Source organism: Bubalus bubalis, chromosome 17, assembly GCF_019923935.1.
Source record: "Bubalus bubalis isolate 160015118507 breed Murrah chromosome 17, NDDB_SH_1, whole genome shotgun sequence".
NCBI classification, from domain to species: domain Eukaryota; kingdom Metazoa; phylum Chordata; class Mammalia; order Artiodactyla; family Bovidae; genus Bubalus; species Bubalus bubalis.
This window is the reverse complement of record NC_059173.1, coordinates 26,053,941-26,081,782: the sequence shown is the minus strand read 5'-3', so window position 1 is coordinate 26,081,782 and position 27,842 is coordinate 26,053,941. Positions and strand designations below refer to the sequence as shown.

General features: G+C 45.5%; 1 protein-coding gene across 4 annotated transcripts in view; it reads left to right on the top strand.

The window, feature by feature from the left end:
• Positions 1-27,842, top strand: part of RIMBP2 (RIMS binding protein 2) — a 307,318-nt gene that overhangs the window by 110,732 nt on the left and 168,744 nt on the right. For 2 of the 4 annotated variants that reach the window (XM_044930307.2, XM_044930305.2), the window contains exon 1: positions 26,359-26,486. The exons of the other annotated variants lie outside the window; for them this stretch is intronic. The gene's annotated coding sequence lies outside the window, so the exon portion shown is untranslated. Of the gene's footprint in view, positions 1-26,358; positions 26,487-27,842 lie in introns of those variants that run through there. 4 annotated transcript variants of the gene reach the window in all.

Here is a 27,842-nt window from a genome sequence, read left to right as displayed (position 1 = left end):
AACAGTTATCTATGGAAGTCTCAGTTGTTTAAAAATTAACTGCCTGTAACTTTTTTATTTCACAAAATTTTAAATTCCTTTCTTGAAATCAGGGGTGATTTCACTACTTCACTTTTAAAAATAATCCCGAGGCAATAAACTGCCCCTGTTTGAATGGGAGACGTTGCCATTTGTATACACCCAGGACACAATCATCAGTATCAAGAAAGTAGAGGAAGTTTCTTGCTATCCTCGCTTTACTAGGAGTTGTTATCAGAAATGAATATTACAATTTCTCAAATGCTTTTTTGGGTGTCTTTTGAGATGATCATATGATTTTTCTTTTTATTGTATTTTATTACATTGACTGGTTTTTCATATGTTAAATTAACTTTCCACTTCTGAGACAAACTCTGTGTTACCATTTATAGATATCTTCTTGGATTCAATTTGCTACATCTTTATTTATAACTTCTGTGTTTATGAGACATATGTCCTATAGTTTTCTTGTATTATCCTTGTCTGAGTTAGTATCAGGGTGATGCTGGCCTCAAAGAATGAGTTGGGTAGTGTTTCCTCCCCTTCAATTTTTTGGGGAACAATTTGTGAAGAATTGGGATTATTTTGTTGCTAAGTATGTGTGAGAATTCATCAGTGTAGCTGTCTTTGGCTGGGGTTTTCTTTGTGGAAAGCCTTTGACTACAAATTACATTTCTTTAATAAATGTGGAGCTACTCGAGTGATGTATTTCTTCTTGAGAGGACTTGGTCGGGTCTTTCAAGGAATCTATCCATTTTGTCTAAATTATTTTGTATTGAAATATTTGGTTTGGTTATATAGTTTGAATATCTGTGAAAAACCAGATTGCAAAGAGCAGGGGACATGATGGCACAGGAGTATCAGTGGTTCCTAAAATGTGTGTCCATATTTCATTTCACAAATGTTTATTGAGCACTTACTATGTCCTGGGTCCTGCTTTAAGTACTGGACTGTGATAGCAAATAGAGCATAAAAGTCAATGGTTCGAGGCTTCTGCACTTTGTGTACCAGTGGGTTTACTCTTCACAGTTTCCTTTCAATGGGAGGAGGGGCTACTGAATGGTGGTCATGAATGTCAGCTTTAGAGCCTTCTCTTCTGGGTTCAGATCCCAGCCTTGCAGCTTATGAGCTGTGTGTCCCTGGGCAAGATTCTCTGAGCTGGTTCCTCACCTGTGCAGTGGGAGCTAATCATGCCTGCTACTTGACTTTGTGAGTATTACATGAGAAAATGCAAGCCATGCCCTCGATAGAATGACTGACATACAGTAAGTGCTCAGTAAATGCGACCCTCATCTTTCGAGTGAGTTTGCAGATATCTGTTTACTGTTCTCCTGCCTGCTTGCTTCCACGTGGTTGTGAATTTAAAAAGCAAACCTGCTGGCTAGTTAGAACTGTGTGCGAACGAAGAGTCAGTAGGTGCTGAGTGAGGGTCTGACATGGGCTTCTCAGAAGCAAACTGCATAAAGTCAGGGACACAGTTTTGCCACCTCTGCTCTGGTGACTCAGAGATCTTTCTTGCCAACCTCTTGGCCAGCATGGTGTTTTCAGATAGACAAGGTAGTGTTGAAGCAGATTTTCAGGAAGAAGAGGGGTCACGCGGTATAAATATCAGATTTCTGTTGAGTTGGTAAATGTCAGCAATTTTCATGCTGTGCACATTGAGTCCTTCAGTTCCAAACCCACTCGTGCACTTTATTTCTGGAATGAAAGTCTTTGCCACACACCTGTCGGAGATGTCTCCTCTCCTCTCTGGCCAGCAGGTATTTGCCCTCCTTGGCACGAGGGAGTGCTGTCTTGCAGCCAAAATCTCGAGGTGATATTTTCCCTTCCTTCCCTTTGGTATAGGAACAGGTACGCCTGCCTCTAACACAAGGCTCTTGCTATTTCCAAAGCAACTTCCGCTGTTAATTATTCAAGGCAATTGGGAGTGTTTACTGAATGATGTGATTGTAATAGCCTGAGTTTAGCTGAAGGTACAGACGGAGTTCTGAGCAGGTCTGCTGCAAGAGGCTGTGTGTGATGGTTTGTGAGTACAGACTCTGGAGCTAGGCTTAAGGTGTGTATGTGGGGGTCCAGTCCAGTCTTTGACCCCGTTGAGCTGTGGGTCTTTGGGCATGTTGTTTAACTTTGTTGTGCTTTAAGTTGGTCATGGGTGATACCAGCTTGTGCCTATTTTATAGGGTAGTTACAGGCATAAAGGCGTTAATAATACTGGTGAAGCATTCGCATAGTACCTGGAAGTATATAAAGTTTAACAGGCATGCACTGTGATCATTACGATAACTGTTGACTCTGTGGGTCATTTCGTTTCTACCGGGGACAATAGTTTGCTCAGGACATTGTCAGGACATCCCAAACCTAGATAGAAGATGATTTCCAGTTAAGATCAAATCCAAAATATCTCTGAGAGTTTGATACATTAGAACAGTGGTTTTCATGGACTTCCCTGGTGGTCAGTGGTTAAGACTCCACACTTCTACTGTAGGGGGTACAGATTTGATTCCTGGTCGAGGAAGTAAGATCCTACGTGTCTCACAGAACAGCCGAAATGTAATTAAAAAAAAAACAAAACAGTGGTTTTGGACTATGAATCATGGAAGAAATATACGAGGAGATGTACACACATACTGCGCTTAAAAGACAAGTTTCATGAAAGCACACCTGCCTTTCCACGTGCAGTCCAGTCTGCAGGTTTCTAGTTCATGCACGCTCAGTCATGTCTGACTCTTTGCGACCCCATGGACTGTAGCCCGCCAGGCTCCTCTGTCCATGTAGTTTTCAAGGCAACAGTACTGGAGTGGGTTGCCATTTCCTTCTTTGGGGTCTATTCCATTCCATCCTACTTTATACTCTTCTGTTTTGTTTACAAAATACTGGTCATGACCTACTAAATGGATGTCACAGCCTGATGAGCTGTGCACTACATTGCACAGGGCATCTCCCTAGAAAGAGGCCTGCCTAAGAGATCTGCCAAATGGTGATACATTAGAATTGGGGGCCAGGTACCCCCCACCATAGCCTGGCCAAAAGATAACCTGCCACTTTGGGCAAGACCCTCCCCTAAGCTGAGAATCAGCCTGCCTCAGAAAATTGAAGAAAGGAAGATCAGATCAACTCCTGTTTGAGTGTCTACAACAGACAACTTATACTTTCCTTACTGCCCCCAAAACGTTATAGGAATAAAAACAAATGATGAGTGTCAAGGGTAACAGCCTTCTGGTGTTATAAATCACCTAAGCGACAGTATTATGGGGATAAAGTTTAGCGCTGGAAGAAATTTCTCCAGCAAGCTACTGGGAGAGAACTCTCATAACGTTAAAAGTAGTTTTAAAACAATATGAATGAACTTGTTTACAAAACAGAAGCAGACTCACAGACTTGGAGAAGAAGTTATATTTACCAGGAGAGATGGGTTCGGGGAAGGGTAGTTAGGGAGTGTGGGAATCACATATACACACTGCTATGTATGAAATAAAGAAGGACCCACTGTACAGCACAGGAAACTGCTCAATACTCTATAATAATCTAAATGGGAAAATAATTTGAAAACAAATAGATACATGTCTATGTATAACTGAATCACTTTGGTGTACACCTGAAACCAACACAACATTGTTCATTAACTACACTCCAGTATAAAATAAACGTTAAAAAATGTAGTTCACTGAAAACCCAAAATGTAGAGATTGGGCCATGAAGATACACGGTGTTCTTGAGATTCAGGAGGAGCAATTCTTGACAATTTCATAGTTATTTTTCCATTAGCCACGATACCAGGGATTTCCAACCAGCGACCCATCAGCTGAATCCTGCCCTCAGACAAAGGCAGCCTACTTCACATGCGTAAGATAATTGCTAACATTTTAAAATTGAGAGAACTCACATAAAAGTCAGGCTTTCCAACTGTTCTTGAAAAGTCAGATGTGCCCCGCAGGACTTAGATTGTCCCTGGGAGCACAGAATCTGTCTCACACTGCCATCCAGCCTGCAGGGCATATAACCTCTCCTCTTCTTATCGTCACCAAGGGTGCACTTTCTGACCTCTCAGTGGCTAAGCTTCACTTCCTGCTGAGAAAACTTTTCATTTTTCCCTACTGAAGCTGCAGAATTAGATTACTGCATAGTCTATGTTTTAGGCAATTCTGGGTATAATAAGCACTATCTCTTATTCTGGAGACTCAAGTGTGTTTATTATGCATCCCCAGTGTACTTGGAGACATCACTTTGCCAACAAAGGTCCATCTAGTCAAAGCTATGATTTTTCCAGTAGTCATGTATGGATGTGAGGGCCGGACCATGAAGAAGACTGAATGTTGGAGAACTGATGTTTTTGAATTGTGGTGTTAGAGAAGACTCATGAGAGTCCCTGGGACAGCAAGGAGATCCAACCAGTCAATCCTAAAGGAAATCAACCCTGAATATTCATTGGAAGGACTGTTGCTGAGGCTGAAGCTCCAATATTTTGGCCACTTGATGCAAAGTGTTGACTCATTGGAAAAGACCCTGATGCTGGGAAAGACTGAGGGCAAAAGGAGAAGGGGTGGCAGAGGATAAGATGGTTAGAAAGCATCACAGACTCATTGGACGTGTATCTGAGCAAACTCTGGGACATAGTGGAGGACAGGGAAGCCTGGCGTGCTGCAGTCCATGGGGTCACAAAGAGTCAGACACGACTCAGCAACTGAACAACAACAAGTGTGCTTGGGACTCTGCCTACCACCGGGTATGTTGTGCGGGCGACCAGGGGAACACAAGCATGGTCCCCTTGAACCTTTCCCCTGAATGGGGAAAGAGGTAGTGATGTAGCAATGATGTATAAATGTGAAAGAGACGCCAGAGGGATGAGGGCAGGCTGCTGTGAGAGTTAGTGGAGAAAAGAGACCTCTGTAAGCTTCGTAGGGAGGCTAGATGTTAAGTGATTTCAACACACACACATGGTGATATGTGATGAATATATTCATTGGCTTGACTGTGATCATTTCACAACGTATATGCATATAAAGGCATCAATTGTACACCTTAAATACATATAATTTTATTGTCAATTATACCTTAAAATTTTTTTTAAATTGAAGAATAGATGATTTACAATGTTTTGGGTGTACAGCAAAGTGATTCAGTTTGCTATACATATATATATTTATATTTAATATTTTTGCTCAATTGTGTCCGACTCCTAGCGACCCCCTGGACTGCAGCCCACCAGGCTCCTCCGTCATGGGATTTGCCAGGCAAGAGTACTGGAGTGGGGTGCCATTGCCTTCTCTGATTTAATATTTAATGTGTATTAAATATTGTATTTAATAATGTATATTAAATGCATATTTATATACATTTGTATATAAATACAATAACATATTTAATGTATATTAAATATGTATACATACACATTTATATTTAATATATATATTCTTTTTCAGATTCTTACAAGTAGTTACAAGATACTAAGTATAGTTCCCTGTGCTATACAGTAGGTCTTTGTTGTTTATCCATTTTGTATATAGTAGTGTGTGCCTGTTAATCCCAAATTTCCAATTCATCCCTCTCTCCCATCAATTATACTTTGATAAGGCTAAACAAACACCGAAGAACAGAGCCTCCTCAGGAGGTAACCCTTGGGTTAATGCATCAAGGATGGGTGGGAATCAGGAAGAATATTCCAGGAAGAGGAAACAGCACAGGAGTGAACAGGTGCCCTCAAGGGACTGAGAACACTTGCAGGATTTAGAGTCTGTCTAACAGCCATGGGGCCCTGGGAGGATTTTAAGCAGAAAAACAGAATGACTGGATTTGGGTGTTTCAAGTTCCCTCCGTCTGCAGAATAAAGAATGAAACCAGAGGTCAAGGGTAGAAGGAGGGTGGGGAGGGTGGGGAGGGTGGGGATTTGGGGAGGGACGGATGGGAGTTTGGGCTTAGCAGATGCATAGTATACCCAGGGACTGAACCCACATCTCTTACGTCTCCTGCATTGGCAGCCGGCTTCTTTATCACTAGTGCCACCTGGGAGGCTCCAAACAGAGAATGCGTAGACAATGAGGTCCTACTGCGTAGCACAAGGAATTGTAGTCAATATCTTGTGATATGAAAATATGAATATGAAAAGGGAGGTATATGTATGTATAACTGAATCACTGTACAGCAGAAATTAACACGACATTGGACATCAACTCTACTTCAATAAAGCAGGTTTTTAAATAGTAGAAGCTGCTGTTGCCTGTGCTGTGGGCAACACAGCAGTCAGCATCTTGTACCTGCGTGCAGGCTCTCATGTTACTGAATTCCTGCCCCGTAAAACCTTCTTCCAAATGCAGCCTGAGGGATCTGAACATCAGCCACGGTGTCCCCTTTCTGAGCCCTCTCCCTGACTGCTTGGTGAAACAATGCCAGCGGGCAGGGGTTGGGTGGGAACAGAGGGAATTCTGCTGCCTTCCACGCCCTTTGTTAACAAACCTCCCTGGCACTGTGACTTAGGGGAAAATGTGGTTTCCAGATAGCTTACACAGAGCTGGGTGGTCATAAATGGGGGGAGAAGAAGCTTGCTTTGACTCAAATGCACAGAGGGGCTCAGATAGGACTATCTGAGAGGTCACTGGTCCAACCAGTTCCTAGCGTTAGCTGGCCATTCAGTCCTAAAACAGTCACACCCTAGCTTTACATTCTCATATGCCTATCGGCAAAGATGCCGTTGATGCTCATCCCCAAATCCTTGGTCCAGCCGCAAGTTCCCTTGCAGAGTTCATGGAGATGCCACCAGCCTCCACCCTAAGCACTGCCGTCTCCCTGCTTCTCTGGCCCGTGGGGACCTGCTCAGAAGGGGCAGAGCAGCTAAGAAAGGCTGACACTCAACACCTCCATAGGGTTGCCAGATAAACAGCAGGATGCAGTTCAATTTGAATTTCAGAACAGTAATTAATTTTTAGTGTATGGACAGGGAAGCCTGGTGTGCTGCGATTCATGGGGTCACAAAGAGTTGGACATGACTGAGCCACTGAACTGAACTGAATGAGTTGAATGGTGGCTTCCCCAAATATATGTCCATGCCCTGATCCTTCGAATCTGTGAATGTAACCTTTGGAAAAGGGGTCTTTGTAGGTGTAATTAAGTTATGGAGCTCTGGATGGAGTCATATTAGAATATCTGGGCAGGCCCTAGATACCATGGATGGTGTCCTTTTAAGAGACAAAGAGAACGCCACGTGAAGACAGAGGCAGAGACGGGAACAGGAGCTGGAAGCATCGAGGAAGGAGCTTCTCCCGGAGCCTCTGGAGGCAGGATGGCCCTGCTAGTATGTCTGGCCTCCAGAGCTGTAGGAGAATACATTTCTGGGTTTTTTTTTTTAGCCACCAAATCACCTCAGGCCTTCTCAGAAGTGACCAGCAATCTTGGATTATCACAGGATTTTTTATTCTCAAGTGTCCCCCAAAATACTTTGGTTGTGGGACCTCAGAGGTTCTCTTTTCCACCCTCTAGAAGGTTGGCAGACTGTAGACCCAACCCAGCCAGCCACCTGTGCTTGTTAATAAAGTTTTATTGACACACAGCCATACCCACTCATTTGCTGTTGCCCAGAGCTGCCTTTGCTCTTCCTGACAATGCTGAGGACTCATGACAGAGACAGCCCAGCTTGCAAGGCCTAAAAATACACACGTTCTCTGGCTTTTTACGGAAGATTTGCTAAGCCCACTGTCTCTGGGGAATGGACTTTCTCTGATTCTAGCTCACACGTGCTCTGCCCATGTGAGACCCTGAGGGAGTCAGTCTGTGGATGATGGTGGTCTTTCTTTTCGCCTCCTAGTTTTTCAAGTTAGTTTCTGGTTCTGGACTTGGGATCCAGGAAAATTAGACTTAATAGTTTTATTTTTTTTTATTTTTTAGAGGGCTGGAGAACTTTTGCTATAAATGCACCTTATGTAAAATTTTGCCTCAGAGAAGCTAACATTTTAACAAGGCTCTGATACAATAATTAGCCCTTATGTTGATTGCTTATCAAACAATATTATTGCATGCCCCACAGCTGTCAATTCCTTTGAGAAGAGGCTTAGTTTCTTTAGGAGCGGAAACAAATGGACCCAATGAAGTAGAGCTGAAGATGCGTTCCCCAAGGGGTGACCCCCTGCTGGAGATAGGAGCATGCCCTGCCTTTGCGAATCCTGATCAGCGATTTTTGCACTGTATCCTACCCTCCCCACCCCTCCAGCTCCGCCCTGGGTGACCCTCTGCTTCCCCACTGGAGGTTCACGTCAAGTGTATTCTCAGCTGGGGAAGCACTGTTTTGCTCCTAAAATGGGAGATGGAATCTTCGCACTTCTAGCCTTTTCTGGCTGATTTTTAACAATTGCCTGGTTTAAAAGGTATCAGAGACACACCAGAAGGTGACATTCTGTGGCTGTTGCCAGCAAAGGTGGTCTCCAAAGGGATCACATGCCAGGTCTGAGTTCAGGAGAAATGCAAGGAGGTCCATCGGCAAACTCAGATGTGAACCTTGTATTCTTCTCACTTCACTTGCCATCCTTCTTTATCTGTAAGATTTTCAACTTTGTCTCCAGCCAAGATCTGCGTGCTTTGTCCTGATGAACAAGGGCAGCAGGAGGCTCTGCAGGAGACTGGAAGTCTTAGTGGTACTGGAATTATTTCTCATGCAGGGGCCTCCAGTGGTGAAGCAGAGAGAGAGACAGAGAGAGAGGGCGCCAGGGCACTTGCTGGTTTGGGGCTGTCTGGCCTCCATGTTTTCTCACTGGGTCTCCAGGGAAGCTGGTGGCTAATTAGGAGCAATTAAGCATGTTGTCAGCTGGGGATGGACTTAAGCTTCAGCCGAGGTTGTATGGATAACGTGCTTTGGGTGGGTTTCTGTCTCCTGGGCATTCTGTGATGCGCTGAGAACTCTCATTACCAAAAGTTTTCACTAGATTATTCAACAGAGAGTTTCTTTTTGTCCCTTGGTGTAGGAATTGCCTTTCTGTATAGAAGCTTCTACAGGAAAACAGTTTTCATGGTTTTCCTGTAAAAATTTATGTCTTTGCTTAGTAGGCTGGTAGTGCTATGCCAATGTGCCATGCCTCCCCGGAAACTGACTTGAGAACAGCAGTCCCTAAACACATCCGTAGCCTGAGGGCATCCACACACGGATGCCAGCATCCCTCCCTGGAGGCTGTAGTTTAGTTGATCTAGGATGTGGCTCGGGCTCTGGATGTTTCAAAGCATCCTTCAGGGATTCTGACATGCAGATGAGTCTAAGAACCATGGTTTGAAGGCAGCCTGCTTTTCTCAGGGAGTCAACTTCTTCATGGGGATGATTGGAGGTGCCCAGATCTCTCAGACCAGCCTCATCCTCCAGGTTGCTCTCTCCCAGACCTTTCCCTGGTGCCAGGCAGCAGGGCCATTTGCATTTTTTTGGTGCCCTGGAGCCCCTGGTAACAGGGGTGCCCCGGGCAGCAGCACAGGCATCCTGGCTCTGTCCCTTGTCAGCTGGAGGCTGGTTGTTTGGATTTGCCACTCTTCAATTTTCTCCTCTGAAAAGAGGAGTAGCAATTGGACTTACCTGGTAGGGTTCTTCTGAGGAATAATTGAGCTAAAGCGTGGAAACTTTCTGCAGGCATGGAAAACTCTCAGCAAGTGGTAGCTATTTTTTATTACCATCATTTTCTCATGATTGTTTCATAACTGCAGCCTGCCAGGCTTTCCTGTTCATGGGATTTCCCAGCCCAGATGGAGTGGGTTGCCATTTCCTTTTTCAGGGAACCTTCCTGACCCATGGATTGAACCCATGTCTCCGTTGGTAGGCAGGTTTTTTACCATTGAGTCACCAGGGAAGCCCTATTATAATTATTATTATTACTAATTTCTCAGCTTTGTTGATAGGTGGAGGAAATAATGATGTTTAGAAATATTTGTCATGAGATGGAGGGCAGGCTACTGGATTTTTGGAGATTTTTTCCCCCCTATTTTTGGCTGTGCCACACAGCTTGTGAGATCTTATTTCCCCTGACCAGGGATCAAACCCATGCCTCCTGCAGGGGAAGCCCAGAGTCTTAACCACTGGTGAAAAGTGTTAGTCGCTCAGTCGTGTCTGACTCTTTGCAACCCCATGGATAGTATCCCACCAGGCTTCTCTGTCCATGGGATTCTCCAGGTAAGAATACTGGAGTGGGTTGCAATTCCCTTCTCCAGGGGATCTTCCTGATCCAGGGATCAAATCCAGTTCTCCCACATTGCAGGCAGATTCTTTACCATCTAAGCCACCAGGGAAGCCCCTTAACCACTGGACCACCTGGGTTTTTAGAGATTTTGAAGCATCAGTGGATATAGATGGGAAGCATTCTTGTCAGAGAAAATATGGCAATCAGTCACCCCACTCAGAAAACCAAGAACCATCAAGAGGGAGCAATGACCTCAGGGGTGACTATGGGCTCTGGAATCCGGCTGCTTGGGTCCAGGTCTTCTTTCTACCTACCTGCCAATTGACACATGACAACTTCCTTCCACCAGGGGTTCTCAAACTGAGGGTGCACAGAATCACCTGGGGGGCTGGTTAAACCCTGGGTGGCTGTCCCCACCCCCACTCGGTCTCTGATTCCCCAGGTCTGGGTGGGGCAGAGAATCTTTCTTGAAGAAGTTCTGGGCGATGCTGATGCTGGTGGTCAGGGAACCCCACTTTGAAAACTGCTGCTTGAAACTCTCTCCTGGTTGATAAAGTGGAATTAATGACAGGATCAACCTTGTGCAAAGTGCTCCCCATAGTGCCTGGCATATGGTATGTATTCAAGAAAGGTTTATTTTTATTGCACATGAGAATTTGATATTTGAAATTGTTTTCTTTTCAAATCAGCAGTGCAAGAAAAGACCATTCCATAAAGGGATTTAGGCTTGAGCACCCATCAAACTGAATTGAAGAGCATATGTGGTTAGTTTCCTTTTCTAGACCTCACGCTGAAATAAATTCCAGATGGACTAAAAGATCTGATGGCACAAAATAAACCCCTAAACCTTTAAAGATGCTGAAAGAATTGATAGGGGCTTTTTTCTCCAGGGAGAAGAGTGGAGTCTTTTATAACAGGAGGAACAGGGGCTGGGTGCACTCTGTGCCACCGACATCCTGCCACCTGTGGGGAAAGCTGGTGAGAACACAGGATCTGCCTCCTGGAAGCTTCCAGAGAGATGAATTGTAGGGTAATGAAAGAGTGGTCCACAGCCCAAGACAGCACCTCGGGTGCTTCTCGAAGATAGAGGAGTCCAGAGGAAGGTGAGCTAGTGTGCTGGGGCTTTAAGGATGCCTGGGTGGGTGGGGCGTGAGGATGGTGAGGTCTGGTTCATGCAGAGGGCACAGGGCATCCCAGGTAGAATGCCAGGAGTGTTCCTGAGGATGCCCAGCTCATCCCAGTTCCCCACAAAACTTACCAGCTTTAGCCCAGCATCCAGCCTCCCCCCTTGCAGACCCAGGAAACCAGGAGGGTCGGTCAGCCTGGTGCATGGGCAGGGGTTGGCTGGAGTGCATGGTGTCTGTTGGGGAGCCATGTGACTAAGGTAGGCAGGCAGGCAGGCAGGAAGGAAGGAAGGCTGGCAGGGTGGTCAGATCCTGAGCTCCCCAGGAATTACCTGCCCGTGTTAAGGGAGCAGAAAGGCTTGGGCTCCATCTGGTCTGGGGACTGGTTCCTTCCTTTGGCCAGGATTTCAGAGGACCCTGATTGGAAGCGTGAGGAGCTTTGTTTTGCAGAAAAGAAAGTAATTCCTTGGGTTCATACACGAGTGTTTCTCACTGAGAGCTATCTTTAAAAAGTGAGTCTGTTTCTACTCATTTCAGCAGGAGAAAAACATAACAGAACAAAGAAGTGTGTGTGTGTGTGTGTGTGTGTGTGTGTGTGTAGAGTCTTTTGTTTGAGGAAATCATGGTACATCTCTGGGAAAGGTAGGGCTGGCGGCCCCCGTGAGGGTCTTTCCCGCTTTCCTGTTGTTACTGACTGGAGCTGGAAAATTAAGGGAAAGCCCTGGAGATCAGAGTATTGATGTTTCAATTACTGGTTAGCAAGTCTACATTCAGCCACCAACTTTCTCAGAGAAGGCTTCGGACACAGACCAAGCTACCAAGCGTTTAACCCGGGATGCTATACACAAAGTCTGGAGGAGATTAACATCAGAAGGAATCCCTGATTCTCCCATTGCAATCATCCTAGGACTTGCAGGTAACAAAGGAGAAGTCTATTAATATTTTACACACCAGTTTGATCAAAATATACATTGCATATGTTCTGTGAACTCAACTGTGGTTGTCTTGGTGGACACCTAAGGGAAACTTCGTGAATCTCACTGTTTCATTCAGAAATGAAACCAGGAACTCATATGTGTTTATGTGCCAAGTCGCTTCAGTCGTGTCCAACCCTATGGACTAGGGAGACTGCCAGGCTCCTCTCTTCATGGGATTCTCCAGGCAAGAATACTGGAGTGGGGAGTGGCCCTCCTCCAGGGATTGTTCCTGACCCAGGGATAGAACTCACATCTCTTACGTCTCCTGCATTAGCAGGTGGGTTCTCTACCACTAGCGCCACCTGGGAAGCCCAGACTTATATAAATAGGTGATAAGACAATATGATGATGTAATCAGGTGATGAAATGACCATGCTATGGAGTGATGCAGTCCCGGCTGCTTAGTTACCACAGGTAGCGTCAGTCCCGTGTATGTCAATGACTCCCTCTTCCAGTCTCCTACAATCTTTCTGATTCTGAAAATGAGAATATCTTGGGTGGGTTGGTGCTAAGCCATCATTACTGCCTCTCCCATGAGAGCCCGTCTCCTTGCAGCTCTCACGTGAAGGGCAGGTGTTGGATGCACTGACTGTGGCAGGCCATGGGCTTAGCAAAGACCTAATAATGTCCAGTGTTTTTTCTTGTATTTATTTTTTATGGAGATTTCTATTTATTCATTTATTTTGGACTGCACTGGGTCTTTGTTTCTGGAACTGGCATGAGAATTTCTCTAGTTGTGGCTGGGTCTTTGTTTCTGGAACTGGCATGAGAATTTCTCTAGTTGTGGCCAGTGAGGGCTATTCCTCATTGCAGCACACAGGCTTCTCTTGGTGGTGGCTTTTTCTGTTGTGGAGCCCAGGCTCTAGGCTCGTGGGCTCAGTACTTATGGCACATAACTGAGTTGCTCTGAGGCATGTGGGATCTTCCTGGACCAGGGATCAAACCCATGTCCCCTGCACTGGCAGGCAGATTCTTATCCACTGCACCACCGGGGAAGAACCTGTATTTATTTTTATGGTTACCATTTAGCGTAAATGCTACCAGTTCGCCATTCAGTGTAGTCTCCTGGAAAGTGAGTGTATTTTAGAAAGACTTAATAAAAAGTGAATTGACCTAAATAAAAATATTTCCAAATGAATAGCAGAAACGGCGTGGGGTTATGGCACAGACAGAGAATGGGAACTGCCTGCCTGAGGGTTGGGAAACACTGGTGTGGAGCTCAGACCATGAGAAATGGCTAGAGGCTGAAAGTGGGGGAAGGAAGGCTTCCTGGAGGAGGCTGGACTGAAGCCCGTTTGTGAAGATTGGAGAGGAGTTGAAGTGGTGGGCTAGAAAGGAAGAGGGACATTTCAGACAGGGGCTGGGGGAGAAACAGGTGCAAGGGCTGAGCGATAGGAATGGTGCTGGAATGTTCTGAGGCCTGAGCGTCTGCCTGAGCGTCTGCCTGGGAGGCACCAGCAGGCTTGTGTGGGAGGGAAGGAAGGGAGAGATGACTCGTGACTCCCAGTGTGTAGTGGACAGCTGCCACCCGTCTGGGTGTGACAGAAAGTGGAAGACATCACTCCTCTCCATCTCCACTTACAAATTCTCCTCGGGGCTGGACAAAGCTATGAAACCCAATGATTCTGTAAGAGACAGTCTATTGCCTATTCCCTGGTTGATACTGAAAGCACTTGTGGTCATTTTAATAATGACTTTCAAAATAATTTTAAGCTGCTAAAACGCATTTCAGAAGATTGAAGAATCTGATAACAGAAAAACAATTAGCCACCCTCCCACTCTCTACCTGGGTCCATTTTATCCCTTGGTCTTTTCTTTGACACTTTTTATTGTCTTGGGGTTGCAAGATCAAAAGCCCAGGGGGCCGGGATCAAGGGAAATGAATGAATCAGGCAAAACACGTGAGAATTGGCACAAGAGTGGAAACAGCAGGGCATGTGGGGACCGTGGCCACCCCAATGGGCCTTCCCTATGGAATCTTGCAGGCTAAGCATTGCTGTACCTTTTTGAACCCAAGACAGTGGCCTATGCTCAGGGCAACAGCTACAGTGGAAGATGGGATGGTTGATCCTCCCAGGCCGTGTGAGAGAAAAGTCCAGCCCAGCCCAGCCCAACCAGATGGACCCAGTGAGGCCAGCACTGGGCTGGAGCCGGCCATGTGGTCTCCTAACTTTTCCTGAGATCATGTGAGAGGGTCTGGGCCTTCCTGCACATCTTTCTGTGCTCATCTCGGTCCCAAAGCTCTGCCCACCCAGCCCTAGACACATATCCAGGCTTTTTTCGACATGAAGATCTTTGCTGCCAGGCACCACACCTGCCCAATTGCAATGGAGACATGCTGTTTTGCAATCTCTCTCCCGGTGTGATTCATTTAGGACTCGGGGCTTCAATTGATGGCATGTGGAGTGTGCATATGCCTCTTGGCTCCGTGGCAGGGCTCCTGGGCGCTTGCAGCAGCTGGTGCTAAAGAGCTCCGGCCGTCATCCCTGCCCTGCCAGCTCCGTCTTAATCCCTATCTCGCTCTGGTTTCCAGACCCAGAGAGACACACACGTTTATCCACCACTTGGCTGGGGAGACAGGAACAGTTTGGTTTGATTCTCTTTTTTGGGTGATTGCTTTGGTCCTGGCTATGAGCAAGTGCACACGGGGACCCATCTGCTACCCCCTGGAGGAACACATCTCCTGCGGGCCGCTCAGGGCGGGGATGCCGCCTGCTCAGCCACTCCTGTGGGCAGGCTGCTTAAGGCTCTGAGAGTTGCAGCCAGCCCGCTGAGACCTTAGACACGTGCGGTGTGGAAGCCACAGCCTAGAGCATCTCTCTCATACATGCAGTAGCGAGCTGCTTCTTTCCTCAGTGAACCACCCATGGCCCTGGATATGAAACTGCATTTTCTCCTTCCTTCCCTCACCACCTCTCCCTCACCTTCCTCCCCTTCCCTCCCTTCTCTTTCTTTTTTTCTCTCCATCCCTTCCTTCCCTCCTCTCTCCCTTCCTTCCTTACCTTTGTCCTTCCCTTCTTTGTCTTTGCTTTGGTCCTATAGCTTTAAGCTGTGCATTTAAAGATGTCAAAGAGACATCTCATCATGCTCAGGATAAAATTCAAAGCTCTCCCACTGCCTACAGGGCCCCGTATGACCTACAACCCTTCCTCCCGGACCTTATCCGCCCTCTCCGCTCCATTCCACTCCAGTCAAAATCATCTTCATGTCAGCATCTCTTCTCCCTGAAATATCCTTCCTAGCCATTTCACTCTCTCCCTTCCTCCCTCTCATTCCCAATTCTGTCTCCATCCAAACATCCAAGGGCATTCTGGTAAACCATCTCCGGGGTGGGGACAGAAAGAAATCCCTCCCACCCTCAAGCTCTGATTTGTAGTGTTTGCCCATTTCCATGGTGCAAATATTGGGCTGGCCGGAAAGTTTGCTTGGGTCTTTGCATAGGCTGCCACAGATGAATCTGAATGAACTTTTGGCCAAGCCAGTATTTCTACTGGGATGGTTTTCAAGTTACCAGGTGACCCCACTGAACACAGAGCTGGGAAGGGGTACACAGACTAAGCTCTTAGGAGCCTGAGCGACCCAGCTCCAGCTTGTCTTCCTTGTACCCTCGCTATCAAATTCATTCTGTGTCTTCTTTACACTGCTCAATTTTTATAGTGCTCATCACTACCCGGCCTGTTACATTGATCTGCTGTGTGTTCCCTCCCACTGTGAGAACAGGGGCTTTGTATGTTTTGCTTGTTTCTGGATGCACAGTGCCTGATTGTTGCAGGCATTCCAGGAACAGGAAAGAACTAATAACCACAAATACATACATTGTAGCATTGTTTGTAACATTTGGGGGGGGAAACCCCTGGAAACATCTTGTATTTTGATTGGTAGAGGACTTGGCTGAATCTAGATTGAAATTCCACAGGTGTGTTGCTCAGTTTTGCATTTGTTGTCATTGTTCAGTCGCTCATTCGTGTCCATCTCTTTGTGACCCTGTGGGCTGCAGCACGCCAGGCTTCCCTGTCCTTCACTATCTCCCAGAGTTTGCTCAAACTCATGTCCGTTGAGTCGGTGATGCCATCCAACCATCTCATCCTCTGTTGCCTTCTTTTGCCTTCAATCTTTCCCAGCTTCAGGGTCTTTTCCAGGGTCTTTTGGCATCAGGTGGCCAAAGTATTGGAGCTTCTGCACAGCATGGCTCATAGCTTCACTGAGTTCACCACGACAAACCCCTTCACCATGACAAGACAGTGATCCATGAAGGGGAGAGTTTTGCATAGTTGGCATCTCATCCTGATTTAGCCTGGCAAGTTCTGATCATGCTGCAATAACAAATGTTCCCCAACCTGGGATGCTTATTTTTTGCTCAAGCTGCATGGCTGTCCTCAGATGGCAGGACTCTGCTCACTGTGGTCCCTCAGGGACCCAGGCTGGTCTGGTGGCTGCCATCTGAAATGTCCCTGGCTGCCCTGTAGAGGCATATGAGCTTGGAGCATCTGACTTCAACTATTAGGTCCTCTGATCCAGAAAATGGCACCTGTTACTTCTGCTCACAACTCATTTGTTGGAACTGGTCATGTGATTCCACCCAACTCAGGGATCCGGGAAGTTTAGTCTTCCCAGTGAGTGGAAGGAGACCAGGTGTGAGATGGGGCTGCTCACGGCTCCCAGGCATCCCCCTCTGGAGTCCAGGAGGAAAGTCACAGACCACGTGTCACACTTTCCTTAGGTCCCCACCGTTGGAATCTTTGTGTGCTGATGAGGGTGCAGCTTATAAAACCACTTTCTCACCTGGACCCCAGAAATGCAAATTTGCCCCTGGGACTGAGGCTTAGAGACCCTCAGTCTGAACTCAGAGGGGCATGTTGACAACCTGGAAAGGCACATTGCGTGTGAAAGAACTCATCCCCGGACACCGTGCAAACACACTGGGAAGTTTATTTATGTATGTTGGCAATAACAGAAATTCTTTAGCAGGAAGTAATTTGCCCCAGAATTCCCTTATCTCTTTTGGGAACAGAATGAGGTGAAAATTAGACTCTGTAGTGTGAGGTTTTCTTCAGTTGATGGGGGAAGGGGTGTTCTTCCCTCTGGGTCCATGTTTCTGGGGAGCTGGTCGCTCACCACTTGGCTGTTTCCTCCTTCAGGGAGGCTTGCTCCTGTTTCCTTGATGCTGCCCCTTGAGCTTATATATCTCCATCCTGAAGAGATAGCCATAGCTCAGCGGTAAAGAATCTGCCTGCCAATGCAGGAGACATAAGGGATGTGGATTCCATCCCTGGGTTGGGAAGATCCCCTGGAGGAGGAAATGGCAACCCACTCCAATATTCTTGCCTGGAGAATCCCAAGGACAGAGGAGCCTGGCGGGCTACAGTCCACAGGGTCACAAAGAGTCAGAACTGACTGAGCGACTGAACACACACATCTCCAAGCTGAAACAATGCGGTGTATAGGACAGGATTTAATCTTCACTCCATTGATGGATTTCCCCCCTCATTTTGGTGGTTTCTTTGTTTGTTAGTTACGTTTAACTCGAAATTCGTTTGAAGGGAGACAGATTCAGCTTGACCTTATTACAGGAGCGTCACCTGTGCATGGTGGTAATCCGTTTAAACGGAAACTCAACCAGGAGACGGCGGAGCTGACCGCTTAGATCTCTGCTTGCCTTTTCATTCCCTTCAGAAATGGCAAGCTGTCTTTTCTCCTTTCTTTCTGAATTCCATCCCGTGCCTGCAGAGTCGTGGGTAGAGGTTGGAAAGAGAGTCGGGAGGGAGGCGTGCATGGGGGTGACTTGAGATGAAGGGGGATTTCTACACTGAACAGTTGGCCCTGAGTTGGGGAACAGCCCTGGACAGGTTTCAAAATTACCCAAATCTTGAGTTTAGCATCTCTAGGCTGCGTGCATCTCGCTTCCTGTGTTGCTCAGCTTGCACCACTCCCCAGGGCTCTGCTATGTCCCCGTCCTCAGCTGCTCCCCATCACCAGGGGCCAGAAACAGACGTCTGCCCCCAGCAAACACCCCCAGTCTTGCCTCTACCCTGCCCTACCCTAGAGCCAGATTTCAAGGAGAAGAGCAACGGAGCAAAAGGTGAAAAAATTAAGACCCATTGCTGCTGTCTGATCAGACTTAGATCCTAAGAATCACAAAATTATTTATAGGGCTCCTGTTATTAACTCATCTACATTTTCAATAAACACACACAGATTTATCTCTAATATATACATAGATGTATATATACGTACTTTTTCAGTTTCTTTTCCATTATCGGTTATTACAAGATATTGAATATAGTTCCCTGTGCTATACAGTGGGTTGTTTATCTGTTTCATATATAGTAGAGTGTGGGTTTGGGTGGCACTGGTGGTAAACAACCTGCCTGCCAATGCAGGAGACATAAGAGACGCTAGTTCGATCCCAGGGTAGGAGAGATCCCCTGGAGGCGGGCATTGCAACCCACTCCAGTATACTTGCCTGGAGAATTGCATGGACAGAGGAGCCTGTGGGCTACAGTCCGTAGGGTCACAAAGAGTCAGACGTGACTGAATGGACTCAGCACGCACACAGTGTGTATCTGTTAATCCCAAACTCCCAATTTATCCTTCCCCCACCTCCCTTTCCCCTTTGGTTTGTTTTCTAAGTCTGTAAGTCTATTAAAGAGCATTTTAATTTATTTATTTATTAAAAAAACTTTATTGTGGTATAGTTATTTACAATGCTGTGTTAGTTTCAGGTGTACAGCAAAGTGAATCAGTTATATTAATATATATTCATATAACTGCTCTTTTTTAGACTCTTCCCATAGAGGTCATTCCAGAATATTGAGCAGAGTTCCCTGTGCTATACATAGATCCTTATTAGTTATCTATCACCCCACTCCAGTACTCTTGCCTGGAAAATCCCATGGATGGAGGAGTCTGGAAGGCTGCAGTCCATGGGGTCGCTGAGAATCAGACATGACTGAGCGACTTCACTTTCACTTTTCACTTTCATGCATTGGAGAAGGAAATTGCAACCCACTCCAGTGTTCTTGCCTGGAGAATCCCAGGGACGGGGGAGCCTGGTGGGCTGCCGTCTATGGGGTCATACAGAATCGAACATGACTGAAGCGACTTAGCAGCAGCAGCAGCAGTGTGTATATGTCAATCCCAATTTACCCCTCCCCCTTCCTTTCTCCCTTGGTAACCATAAGTTTGTCTTCTACATCTGTAACTCTATTTCTGAATTTTAGATCAGTTCATTTGTAGCCTTTTTTAAGGTTCTATGAATAAATGATATCATATGATATCAGTCTTTCTCTGTCTGACTTCACCCAGTATGATGATCTCTGCTGCTGCTAAGTCGCTTCAGTCGTGTCTGACTCTGTGCGACCCCATAGACGGCAGCCCACCAGGCCCCACCGTCCCTGGGATTCTCCAGGCAAGAACACTGGAGTGGGTTGCCATTTCCTCCTCCAATGCATGAAAGTGAAAAGTCAAAGTGAAGTCGCCCAGTCGTGTCCGACTTTTAACGACCCCATGGACTGCAGCCTACCAGGCTCCTCCATCCATGGGATTTTCCAGGCAAGAGTACTGGAGTAGGTTGCCATTGCCTTCTCCGTGATGATCTCTAGATCCATACATGTTGCTGCAAATGGCATTACTTCATTCTTTTGTATGGATGAGTAATATTCCATTGTATATATATTCCACATCATCTTTATCCATTCTTCTGTTGATGGACATCTCGGCTTGCTTCCATGTCCTGGCTATTGTAGATAGCGCTGCAATGAACACTGGGATGCATGGAAAAGAATTCATAATAATGATGCTAAAGAACATTTTAAAATCAACTATTTACCTCTGATTCTACCCTGAATCAATAATTGGTCAATTTTGCTTTCTCATCTCCTCTGTGCTCTATGAATTTTTTCGTATACATATGACAAATAAGTATATATTTTTCCCTGACAAAACTGTCACTGAGCAGCACTGGCAGCTTTGCATCGCTGGTTTCCTTGGTGTTGACCTCTGACTCCTTCGTGCTTGCTGGAGGAGGCCCTGGATTCCTCTAATGGCTGTGTTTGCCGACGGGATCCTCTAATGGCTGTGTTTGCCGACGAGAAAGGTGAGCATCTAAGCATGCCGCAGCCGCTGTGGACAACTTCTATGCTCTGGAGGGGACAGGATGTCTCTGCAGTGGAATTTTGGATTTCTCACCACTTGCTTTCCCATCTCTCCCACCCCCAGTCCCACCACGAGCTCCCACCTCACTTCTGATTGTTCCTAGGTTGGTAGACAAACCCCTTTGACCACTTAACGCAGTACATGTAAAATGACCATGTTCCATTCTATTTCCAATGGCATTTTTCTCTAGGTCTTTGTTGCTTAATCAACTCTGAGCTCCAAGAGGGCAGGCGCTTTGACCAGTTTCCCCCCCACTTTTTGTGTTCCCAGCACCTACAGCAGTGCTAATAAGTATGTGCTAAATGAAATAGTAAGTTTTCTACCTATTTTTTTTAAACAGGCTACGATTAACCATGACTATATCCATATAATTGCTGCTGTGATTTTTGTCATAGGACTTTGGTTGATTTTTCTAGTAATCAGCATCATAGTGAAAGTGTGCTGAGTGCTCAAATGGGACCAGATGCATGTCATTGACTTCTTGGGACTGTATGTAGGAATCAGGACAGGGAGAAGCGTAGATGTGGATGGCTAGATACCTTTCTAATTGTCAGGTTGCTCCTTTCCTGTAGGACCTGGCACTTTTGTTCTACACCTCTCTCAAATTCCAGGGTCTCATCTCTTAATGATCACATAATAGCGCTCCTTGTTTGATGTTTCTTCAGGTGTTGATACAACACTTTTTCTCCTTTCCAGTGTTTATTCCAATAAGAGGTTTACAAGTTCAGGTTTTCATGAATCACATAGAGGGGAAAGAATAAGGTGAATCTTTCTGCCCAGCAAACCTATGCATCCTTTTCCTTAGCATCTGAGTTTTGGAAACTAACATCCTTTTCCTCAGCATCTGAGTTTTGGAAACTACCAAGATGTGTCATTTTGAGGCCAGCCTGGTGGTGTTCTTCTGTAAAGTTGTGTGAAATGAATTTATGTGTAGCAAGGTTGGTTTTCAACGAGTTCATCGTTTCTATCTATCCTTTAATAGATACCGTTTGAACTCCAAGTTCAAACTAGTCATGCATGGATTCCATATACTGGATTTGTGTCCATGTTGGGACTACCTGCTGCAGGGTCTATGGCTTAGCCCTGGCTTGTGCAAGAGCATCAGTGAGATGCAGTGAGCCTTTGAGGGCATCACGAGGACCAAGCAGTTGGACTGGCTGTGTAAGGAGGGTGGATGGCATTTTAGAAATCAACTCCAGGATTGTCTTGGATTTTGCTCATTGGATAACACCCCACTGTCCAGAAATAGTTTTATACCTGTGTAAATGCCCTCTTAACATGCAGGTAACTCTGCATACAGGAGAGGATCCGACTGGAAGAGAGAACTTGCAAAATTGTTCCTATTAAGTCACTTGTATAAAACAGGTGGAGTTGGGGAACTGAAAGGCTTTTCAACAAATGTTTCAAAGCAAAGCATTTAGCTTTAAGCACCTGGCAAGAAACATGCATATCAAGTTCGCAAGAGGGTCTATTAGCGTGACAGCTGCTCTGAATGTAACGGGTCTCAGGAGCCTGTCTCTCGGGTGCTTCTGAATTTCCCCCAGGGCAGCCTGTCACCATCACCTGGAATGAAAAATTAGGATCGGGGCAGAGGCTCAAGCTCACACACCAGTTCCTCGTGCGTTCTGGGACTGACCCTGGGCTGGTGTGGGGACCACGAGACCTGTCCACTTGAGGGAGCTGCTCTAATCAGAGATACCACTGATCTGTTCCAAGCCATCAGATTTGGGCTCCTGGGAATTTACAGTCTGGAGTGGAAGGTTTTGTGATGTTGAAGCAGGGATTAGCAGCCCTCTTGGGAGAAGGTTCCTGAGCTCCTGTTTCTGGGTCCCCTGGTACCTCCTGGGTTTCCCCTCTGGCTGGGTTGGCTGTGGAACTTGGCTCTGGGTGTTTTGAGACCCCACCATCCTTCCAATAAAGTTACTTTCTAGCTTAGGGTAGCCTAAGGCTATTTGTGTTGCTTGCAAAGGAAAGAAATTTGACTAACGTGCAAAGGAAGGAGATGTGAGATTTCAAATTATTGGGAAATCTTTTGGAGGCTACATGGCATAGGACGACATTTCTGTGACATCCATTCTTGTTTCCCTTCCTTGACATATGGCAGGTGATCTTGACAAGATAGCTCCAAGGCACAGATAAGAGAGACAGAGGCTTATTTGAAAGACACAAGTGTTCATTCAGGTTCAAGTCAGGAGGCAGAGACACACCAGTTACTTAAGCAGAGAGAATTATACATATATACAGATACACAAGCAGAACTGTTAACCAAGTATTAGAGGACGACAAAGGCAGAAAGGCAGAGGCTGAGTGGCTAATAGTAAAATTCAGAGGCATGGCAGACGGACCCAGAGCTTAAGGTGGGCGGGGGCGGGGGAAGCTGGCTGGCTCTTGTTGGAACCCCAGGAGGTGTAATGATGGCAGAACTTCAAGTAGGCGCCAACTGCTGCTCTCGGAACAACCTGCGCCTTTCCAGTTAAGTGCCAGGGCAGGAGCAGCAGTGACAGAAAACCCTCCTCCATCCTTCATGCCTCACCAGCGCCCCCTATTGGAGAGTCAAAGAGGGAGCTGAAGAGAGAGGATGGACCTGAGTGCCCGACAACACCCCCGCCCCAGGATATCGGAATGCACGTGACTGGTAATCATAATATAGTGAATTATAAACCCCAATTTCTAAGAAAAGAAACAAAGTGAGAAATGCCCACATACTTTATTACTAGTAACAGATTTGTTGCGGGAGAGCTGACCCTGGCTTACACTTATGCACCTGTGTGCCAGAGCCCCTGTGTGAAAACTCCAGGTCTAGAAACGTGTTTTTGAAGTAGAGTTGATTTACAAAGTTGTGTTAGTTTCAGGTGTATAGCAAAGTGATCCTAAAAAAGAATATGTATAATTCAGGTTCTTTGCATTTATAGGTTATTACAAGATATTGTATATAGTTCCCTGGGCTATACAGCAGATCCTTATTGTTTATCTCTTATATACATAGTCGTTTGTATCTGTTAATCCCAAGCTCCTAATTTACACCCCCCCCCCACCTCCTTTTGCATTGGTCTGCCGTCTATGGGGTCGCACAGAGTCGGACATGCCTGAAGCAACTTAGCAGCAGCAGCAGCAACCATAAGCTTGCTTCTGTTGTCTGTGGTCACAAATCTTTCTACCAGCTTTACTCACTCCTTTTAGTCTTTTTATATTTCCCCCAAATTCTTTCTGCACTAAGAATATTTTCTCTTCTCTCTTGTTCTATACACTGATCCCCGCTCTAACTACCCAAGTTTAGGTGTAGCTATAGGAGTGGGCAGTTCACTGATTTAACTCTTTAACATTGATAGATTCCACTACAAGCTTCTTATGGGAACTGGTATTTGACAGACTGCTGGACAGAAAGTGCATTGTCTCCAGTGAGAGTTTTCAGATGTTTATTCCTCCTCCTTGAGAGTAAAAGCAATATTATTTAAAAGCTCATCAAATATGATAGTGAATCTGTTTCCTCTTCCCATTTTTCCAGCCAAGTTGGAGTGTTGTGTGTTTACAACCCAGAAATATATGGTTTCCATTTATTTCATTAACTATAATTCTCGTATTAACTTTTGTGCGCTGTGTGAACAAATGTGTCTCCAGTAAATAGAAAGATACACAGAGTAAGGCCCCATATACGTTTTGAAGCCAAAAAATACAGAGGGGGAGGAGGAAATACCTGTTCAGACATTAGCAGAAACACTGTGGAAGGAACTGCAGGTTATCCTACAGATATCAAGGGAGTGGGAAATGGCTTGGTGCTTTTCTAAGATGAGGCAGTTCATCTCCATGTTTATCTAATTTGCTACAATTTATTGGGCTTTGATTCTTTTTTTTTTTTTTTGCACAGTTTTAATTTATACTGAATTTTTTAGAAAGGCACAGTGAAAACTAAGGAAAAGTTAACTTTTGGCTTGGGACTTTGCCAAAAAGTTGGTCAATATTTGGAACTCAGGTTACTGAGGCCAACGCTGCTAATGAGATTTGAGTCACCAAACGACATACCAGTGCCATTCTGTGCCAGGAGTAGTAGCGCTCGTGTGATTCTGGGTGTAGGGGCAAGCATCTGTGCCTTCCTTTATGGTGCCTAGCGTGAGCCTCGATTCCCTTACAGGCTCTACTGTAGGTGCAGTAGAAGACCAAGCAGAACAATGTGCCTCTCGCAGAACTCACGTTCCACTGGGAACAGACGGAAAAAAAGAATACCTAATTAAAAAGCACGAGAGCGGCTTGCTGGGTGATGTTAATTGTTGTTGTTTAGTTGCTCAGTCATGTCCGACTCTTTTGTGACCCCACTGACTGTACCCCACCAGCCTCCTCTGATCATGAGATTTCCCAGGAAAGAATACTAGAATAGACTGCCATTTCCTTCTCCAGATCTCCCAGGGATTGAACTCATGTCTCCTGCCTGGGAAGGCAGATTCTTTCCCGCTGAGCCACCAGGGAAGCCCAATCACTCTCTAAAAACATATTGCTGTGTCTCTGGTCAATAATGCGTTTTTAAAAAGAGGGGGCAGAGTGGCCTCAGTGACGAGATAAAATACGAGCAAAGACTTGAAGGGTAAAGGAGTTAGCTAAATGGATGTCTGGAAGAAGAGCTTCCCAAGAGGAGGGACAGTCAGTGCAAAGGCCCTGAGGCAGAGACTGCCTGGCGTGTTCTAGCAACAGCAGGTGCGTCTGAAGCAGAGTGAGCTGGGAGGAGGGGGAAAATGTAGCAGGAAATGAGGTCCAAGGACGCAGATCATACAGAGATTTGTTAGTCTTGTAGGAGTTTGGCTTTTTTATAGAACTGAAATGGAAAACCACTGCAGGGTTTTCAATGGAAAAATGATGTAAGCCAACTTACAATTTCAAAGGAGCCCTACCTGCTCTGTTGGTGAAGGGAGAGATGGTATTAAATAATGCAGGCAGGATGCTAGTTGTACTGATGCCCCCCCAAACTAGTTTGCACATGGGATGATTTAACCATGGGTTTGAAACAGCTGACCTGGTTTAAGTAACACCAGGGGGAAAAAATAATTTCTCTCCAAAAAGCCCTGGCTGCAGTAAGGTATACTTGCTTACCCTTTCCAAGAAGATTAGCATTAAATATGAAAGCTCACAACACAGTCTCAATTATGAGTTACCATTTTCACATTTTATTCCCTGGGTAGCTCCACGGTTCATCCCTTTGAACAACTTCATTAATAATTGGAGATGAATCCCAAACCTTCTCCTATTAACTTTTGATCTGGAAATTCAACCCCGTTGACATTCAGACACACATTTGATCTTTGCTTGCATTCTGTATTTGAACCAATTTAACTTCCTCATGTACAAGCTAATTATTGGACTGGCAGCCCGAGATGCCACCCAGATATCTTGTTGAGGAAAAGCCGCAGTGAGGGCCTCCGAAAGTGTTTCAAGTGCCTGACAATTCACTTCTTCATGGAGGAAAAACGTACCTTGGTTTAAAGGGCTCTGGAAATACAAAATCCACTGGGTGGGTCCTTTCGTGTCACTTGCTCTGAAGACTTTTAAATGGGTTTTGAAAAACCCTCTTCAATTTAGAATGAAATACAAGATAACATTTTTTCAATGATGCCTCTTATGCAGTGTGAATGGGTTTACAGCTTCTAGTTTAGTCTAGGGTAAGACAGAAAGATTAGATCAGCAGAGTCCAAAGCTGTCTGCATCAGCCATCAGTCACTGCAAGTTACACTGTCAGAGATTTCTGTTTAGATTTTATTAAATGCACTGTGAGTTTACTCCTGGCCCAGTGATTTTCCTCTGCCTTTCAAATTCCCTGCACTCTTGAAGGTGCCCAGTGGAATTCTGACAAGCTGTCAGACCCAGACAACTCCTGTGGAATTGACACGACACCTGGTTGCTTATTAACATCCATTTCCACCCCCACCGCCCTGCTTGTTCCTGCCGAGCTGCTTTCCCAGGCGGCTCACATGCTCTACGTCTGCAGACCCACCCTGCAGCCAGGGTCCAGCTTCCCTGGTTTTAGAGTTGCCCCGAGCCCTCCTGAGGCGGTGGTCCGACAGGGGATGTGATACAACTGTGGCCAATCAGAGGTGAGGAGAGACTTGCAGGGGGGCTTCTAGAAAAGGTTTTCCTCTCTTCTGAGTGGGCTTCAAGAGGTACCCTTCCTCTTGCTTCCTTTGGATGCTATTGCACAAAGATGTTTTGCTGACTGTTCTTGATTGGGGGGGAGGGTGGATTGGATAAGTGGGAGCAAGGAGAAGCAGGCTGTCACAGGGTGGGGCCCTGGATCAAGTCAGCCCTGAAGGCCGCTCCGTCTCCGAATTCCCGTTACATAAGCTTATGATCTTCCTTTTTGATTAAGCTGGTTTCAGTTGGTTTTCTGTTTGTTATAAACTAAACCCTGCTCTCTCAAGGATTTTGTAGAATTACTGTGCCTTGTGGCTAAAGCACTTTATGTTTCTTGGAGGGTAGCTTTGAAGTAATTTAATAAAATTCAATGTTTGGATGGGCACAGATGTTTCATTTATAGAGTATTAGGGATATACTGGGTGTTCCCTAGTGGCTCAGATGGTAAAGAATCTGCCTGCAATGCAAGAGACCCGAGTTCTGTAAGAAACATGGGTTTGGTCCTGGGTCAGGAAGATACCCTGGAGGAGGGTGTGGCAACCCACTGCACTATTCTTTCCTGGAGAATCCAATGGACAGAGGAACCTGGTGGACTACAGTCCATGGGGTTGCAAGGAGTCGTACAAGACTGAAGCAACTTACCATGCATCCACACAGGGATATATGGGGTTCAAAGAGGAGGAGTAAAATTTAATGACGTTTACAAACTGAGGATGTGTGTGCTCCACCTGTGTTTTCTTTGATGCTTCATTTAACAGATAGAGGTATCACCACTTTCATATAGTTTGATAGTTTTCAGCGGTCTTATTTTGTATTTTTTTATATGTAACTTAAAACATTTCCTACAGTGAGCACATATACTGTAATAATCACATATGTTACAGCAAAAAAAAAGTTATTAGTAAAAGATAAATTCAGATAAATGTAAGATACTTTCCAATTCTGGAGAATATAAGATCATATTCTTTCTTGTTTAGATTTTTTAAAATGTGGACCATTTTTTAAGTCTTTATTGAATTTTTGTTACAACATTGCTTCTGTTTTGTTTTGGTTTTTTTGGCTATAAGGCATGTGGGATCTTGGTTCCCCAACAAAGGATAGGTGGGGACCCCTTGCATTGAAAGGCAAAGTCTACCACTAGACCTCCAGGGATGTCCCCAAGATCATATTCTAAAGTCTATTTAACAAGCATATAAAGTAAGAGGTTTTGTGGAGAAGTCAGCTTTAAAATGAATATAGGATAGAAACCTTACTAGTCTGGCTTCCACTGTTTTCTGAAACTTTGAATTATATTTCGTGAATGTTCATCCCTTAACTGA